Source organism: Lactuca virosa, chromosome 3, assembly GCF_052849685.1.
Source record: "Lactuca virosa cultivar CGN04683 chromosome 3, Lactuca_virosa_CGN04683_v6, whole genome shotgun sequence".
NCBI classification, from domain to species: domain Eukaryota; kingdom Viridiplantae; phylum Streptophyta; class Magnoliopsida; order Asterales; family Asteraceae; genus Lactuca; species Lactuca virosa.
In genome coordinates this window covers 39,250,836-39,256,915 of record NC_136428.1, presented here as the reverse complement: position 1 = coordinate 39,256,915, position 6,080 = coordinate 39,250,836, and positions in this window count along the sequence as shown.

Genomic DNA, 6,080 nt, shown 5'->3' with positions numbered 1-6,080 from the left:
TTGTCTTTGTTGCTAGGAAAGGGGTTTTCAGAGAAAGAGAACTCATAAGCCAAGAAGACAGTGGGAGTCAGATTGACCTTGAAGAGCTTCAAGAGTCAGGAGAAGAAGGAACCTCTGACACTGGCATGCAACCTGAGGAGGAAACTCCTGTTGAACCTATTAACCAGTCCTTACCTCTTAGACGTTCAAGTAGAGTTGTTGTTCCACCCCAGTTTTATGGTTTCCATATTACTACTGACGGGGATACGTTTATTAGTGATAGTACACTAGTAAATTTGGACGAACCTAACAGCTACAAGGAAGCCATGGCAGGCCCAGAGTCTGTTAAATGGAAAGAGGCAATGGATAGCGAGATTCAGTCCATGTATGACAACCAAGTTTGGAATTTGGTTGACAATGTGCCAGGGCGTAAGACGGTCGGGTGCAAGTGGATCTTCAAGAAGAAGACAGACATGGATGGGAAAGTGCACACTTATAAAGCGCGATTGGTCGCGAAGGGCTTTACTCAAACTCCTGGAGTTGACTATGATGAGACCTTCTCACCAGTTGCGAAAATAAAGTCTATTAGGGTAATGCTTGCGATAGCTGCGTTTCATGATTATGAAATTTGGCAGATGGACGTAAAAACCGCTTTCCTAAATGGGAAGTTGGCTGAGGATGTTTACATGAATCAGCCAGAGGGTTTTGTCGATGCAAAGCATCCAAATAGAGTGTGCAAGCTTGAGAAATCCATTTATGGATTAAAGCAAGCCTCTCGCAGATGGAATCTTTGTTTTGACGAGAAGGTCAAAGAGTTTGGTTTTCTGCGAAATGAAGATGAGTCATGTGTATATGTCAAGGCCAGTGGGAGTATAGTGAGCTTCCTCGTATTGTATGTCGATGACATACTACTCATAGGAAACGACATCCCAACATTGCAGGAGGTCAAGTCCTGGCTTGGGAAGTGTTTCGCTATGAAGGACCTCGGAGAGGCTGCATATATTCTGGGAATAAGGATAGTAAGAGACAGAAGCAAGAGACTGATATGACTCAGTCAGGATACATACTTGGAGAAGGTACTAAAACGTTTTAGTATGGAAAATTCCAAGAAAGGGGAGTTACCAATCCAATGCAATACCAAACTGAGTAAGACTCAGAGCCCGAGTACAGAGGCAGAGATAGCTGATATGAGCCGAGTACCTTACGCTTCCGCAGTTGGCTCGATTATGTACGCTATGACTTGTACTCGCCCTGATGTGGCTTTCGCTTTGAGCATGGTCAGCAGATATCAAGGGAACCCTGGTAGGGCACATTGGATTGCTGTCAAGAATATTCTTAAGTACCTACGAAGGACCAAGGAATGGTTTCTAGTCCTCGGTGGGAGTGATGACTTAAGGGTGCGAGGGTACAGTGACGCTAGTTTCCAGACAGATCGGGATAATTACCGATCACAGTCGGGCTGGGTCTTTACCCTGAATGGAGGAGCAGTGACTTGGAAAAGTTCCAAGCAAGAAACCGTAGCTGATTCAACGTGCGAATCAGAGTACATTGCGGCAAGCGAAGCGTCAAAGGAGGCTATATGGTTGAAGAACTTCATTGGAGACCTTGGAGTTGTGCCATCCATAAAGGAGCCCATGGAAATTTTATGTGATAATGAAGGAGCGGTTGCCTTAACCAAGGAACCAAGGGATCATGGCAGATCTCGACATATCGACAGGAAATATCATTTTATTAGACATCGAGTAGAAGAGGGACTCCTCGTTGTGAAGAGGGTATCGTCAGAAGATAACCCAGCAGATCCCCTCACGAAGGGACTGAGTAGGGTTAAGCATTTGCAGCACGCTAGGAGCGTAGGGCTGAAGGACGATATTAGTTTAGATTAGATAGGTAGGAAACTTGTAATGGATGATCAAGTATTCAACATTTGATGATTAAATAAAGGTGTGTTATTTATAAGAAAGCTTCTATCTTGTGTTGATTATTTATCTATTGTTTCAATTTTGCATGTTTTGACTTCCTGAATAATAAGATTATTCGAACAGTCCACAATCGTTCATATGTTGGAAGTAGATATGAAGGAAGATTGTCATAAATTTGTTTGTAGATTGTCTGAAAAGTTTTAGACATAGCAAAGGTTTGCTGCAAAGTTTATGAGTGCTTATGAAATTTGTATTGAGCATTGGAATAGACCCACACTTGCTGGTATCACTTCATGAATGTTATCACAAGTGATCGCAAGATGATAATATCATATAATCTTTAAACCTAGAGATATGGTTATTGTTTGCTAGTTGATTATACATTGATAATGCGAAAACGCATCAGTAACTTGATGTTATAAAACGCATTATTGTGTGTGGTTCAACTAGTAAATGATAAAGGCATATTAGTCGACGTTTTTCTGTTCCTTTTATTCTATGAGAATAAAAGCGATATCTTGGCCACTTGATGATTTGGTTTGACTTATGTGTCGGGCCCGGTCAGGATGAAGTTGATGTGTTCAACTGAGTTCTATGTCGAACAAATCAGAGATCAAGAAATAAAATGCTAAACAATAAGTATTGTTAGCATGATATCTAGAACAGAGGATTATACGATCCCTTATCTGAAGGACAGATTATTGGTCAGAGTTGACAGCGGCTATTGAAAGCTACGATTGCTAATCGGATACGGAAGTCATATGTGAGATATAGTTACTAGACTTATCCAAGTGGGAGACTGTTGGATTAGTGTCTAAGTCCGTAACTATATTTGGTATGTACTTGACCCGAGTGTGCATGGTCCTTTTGGGTTGCCTTCACCAAAGCAACTTGACAAGGTAATTTGATATGAGAGAGAAGATATTATGGTTTATTAATATATTATAAGAATAATATATTAAAGGAGAAATCATATTTATTTAACTAGTATTAGTCATAAATTAATTAGGAATTAATTTGGTGACTAAAAGAGATTAATTAAATAAAGGGGTATAAACTGTCAAATGTGTGATAGTTGAGTTTTGGGCTGGGAAACCTAATGGACTAAGGGGGAACGAAATTATGATGAGGGATCATCATATTTTCGTCCAAGGGCCTCATTCCAGAAGGTTCCTTGGGCTGCTTGGTGGCTAAGCTATCCATTAGGGTTTCGACTGAAACCCTAGCACCCTACAGTATAAATAGATGCCCTATGCTTCAATTTTAGGCCACTTGATTCCAAGGGAAACCCTAGGGCCGAAATTAGCATCCTTCCCCTCTCTCTCTTAATTGCCTTCTTGCTTCAAGGTGTTTGTGAGCCATTAGAGGCACTACAATTGTGGTGCTTGCTTTCAAGAGTTCAAGAGATCAAGGAAACTAGTTGTTATTGCAATATAACAACAAAGGTATGTCTTCTACACTTCTATATGATTTTCGAAAATTATAGAAGCATGCTAGGGTTTATTTTGTGTTCATATAGTTGTATGTCTTATAGTGAAAACATAGATCCAATTAGGGTTGCATGCACATATAGGATTGTTTGTATAAAACCTATCACTTTCGACTTGAAACTGTCAATTAAGTCAATTTCATTGACATTGGGCATCGAAATGTAATCATTCAATAGGAAAGATTCAACATTGAATTTCACTCTTTCATCCTTTTTCTGAAATCCATCATCTTTCTTCTTTGGAATTTCGTTCCACTTTCGTACTGTTGGATTAGACTCTTGTGACGATGTACTTCCACGCATCGAATCATTTAAATACTTCTCATAAGCAGATTGAATTTTCTCTTGAGAATACTTTCCTGACTGATATTGTTTTCCTTTTCCCTCCAACTAATTATTGATGTTCCTTACATCACTTCTCCCTTTTGCAAATGATGCTCTTATCTTTTACTTCGAATCAGGATTTGGAAAGTGTAGTTTTTTAGGTTTAAAAGGTAAATTTTTCTTTCCTTGAACTTCCATTTTTTCAAATTCATGTTTTGGAAATGACCTTTTTGATGGATTTTGAAAACGATTTTAGTATTGATTACGATAACCAACACCATTTTGATGAAAAACTTTTTGATTTTGATCAAAACGTCTTTGAGCATGAGTTGGACAAAAATTCTTTCGTCCATTATTTTGAACAAAATTCATTTGTTCCTTGTTTTGAAAAAAATGTCCATTTCCATAATTTTGATCAATGTTTCTTCGATTATGGTTTTAGACATAGCTTCCATTTCCACGATTTTGAAAATTATGTGGTCGAAATTGATTTTGAACATTGGTTCGACTCTTTTGAAAACCACTTTTCTTTTGAGACAGTTTGTTTTGAAATGACGTCTTATTTTGAGAAAATATCTGAATGTTTTCAGATGATTTTTGCTTAAAAGCTTTTTGTGTATGAAAAGCTTTTACATTTTTCCAATAGGCTTTGTTTCGTGCTTTTGAATTTGAAACACTTTCCTTACAAACCAATTTCTCCACCTTTTCTTTGAAAAATTGTGTTTTTGCCTTTTGAGGTTTTGAAACATTATGTAAAGAGTTACCACCTTTTTCTTTGTTTTTATTATCAACACTTGATTTTTCAGTTTTCACCTCCCAAACACGTTTTGGTTTTTGTTGTTGAAAAGTTGTTGAGTTTTTTTTCAAACAATTTTAGTGTTTTGATTCAAATAAAAACCTTCTTTTTTCACTTCTATATAGTCTTCCTCAACCAGCTTGCTCAATTTTGGATTCACCTTATCACCATTTCCTGAGCTGACAAATACTTGATATGGAAATACAACTTCATTTGTACCCATGAGCCTTGAATAGACTACTAAATTTGATTCCAGATAATGTTTTCCTTTATCTTTCAACACCTTTGTGTACTCCTTTGATTCCTCATACACATGTTCGACTACAACTCAAGGAATATGTATCTAATTCAAAACATCATCCTCATCGCTCACATAGTCTTCCACCTCAACGTGATCAAGAGGATCACAGACTTTGGATGTGGAGGGTCGATCACTGTTTACCTTCGACATTGAATCATGCCACTTTTCTTTGCCTTTAGCCATCGAATTGACATTAATAACAAATAATTGTGAGCAATCGACACTCTCCTCAGCTTCAGTTTCACCGATATTATCATAATCATCTTTGATATCAACAAAATTTTGTTGAGAATCAAATGTCGACTTCTCAGTCATGTTTAAAATCTTAACTTGTTCATTTTTAGTTAAAGTTGCATCAACAATATGCACAAGATCATCAGCATTCAAGCATTCATCAATCTTAACTATTCCATATACATATGAATCATTACGAATTTTATCATACTCAAATATTTTCTTTTCACAATCATAAGAAGTTTCATATATATTTTCTCTCTTATAAGCCAAGAAAGGAAGCACCTTTCGATGTTGGTCTTTGCATATGTCAGATGAATGATGCAGCCCAATCAAATTTGCATATAAACGTTTAGCTGAATTATAGTAAATATTTCTCTGTTTAACTAACAACATGCTGTCCTAACAGAATCTCTATCTACTATAACATTTCTTAATTGAATCTCTAAACTCTCAATGACAATCTTCTTAACTTCCAGTTTGTTTTGAACATCATATAGCAATGATTTCGATTGTTCAGCTTCTCTACTCATGGAAATCAACATATCATTAAGATAAGAAAGATTATCATCAAAATCAATTAAAACTGCATGATAAGTATTCGAAGAAATATTAAGAGCTTTAAGAAGATTGCGTACATTTGCTGTTATACGAGATTTGTCAGCACTTGTTGAAACGAAACATCTTCCTGAGATCTTCTCCTCATCAGAATCACCTTCTTTTAATTGTGCATACATAGCTCCATGCGTAGGATTTCACATTTCGTCATCTTCAGACCCTGAAGATCAGATTTGATATGTCCCTTCGTCTTCATCTTCTCCTCTACCCATCAAAGATATTCCTTTGGTTCGAGCTTTTATCTCCTTAATCTTTACTGCATAATATGTTTCGTCCTTCACTATTTCCTGCTTCTCCTCCTTCTATCTCAACATACAATCCTTTGCTAAGTGGTTTGACCCATTGCAGTAATTACAATCATAACCCGAATCACCTTTAAGCTTCATCTCCTTCTTCTCAACCACATTCTTTACTTCTTTC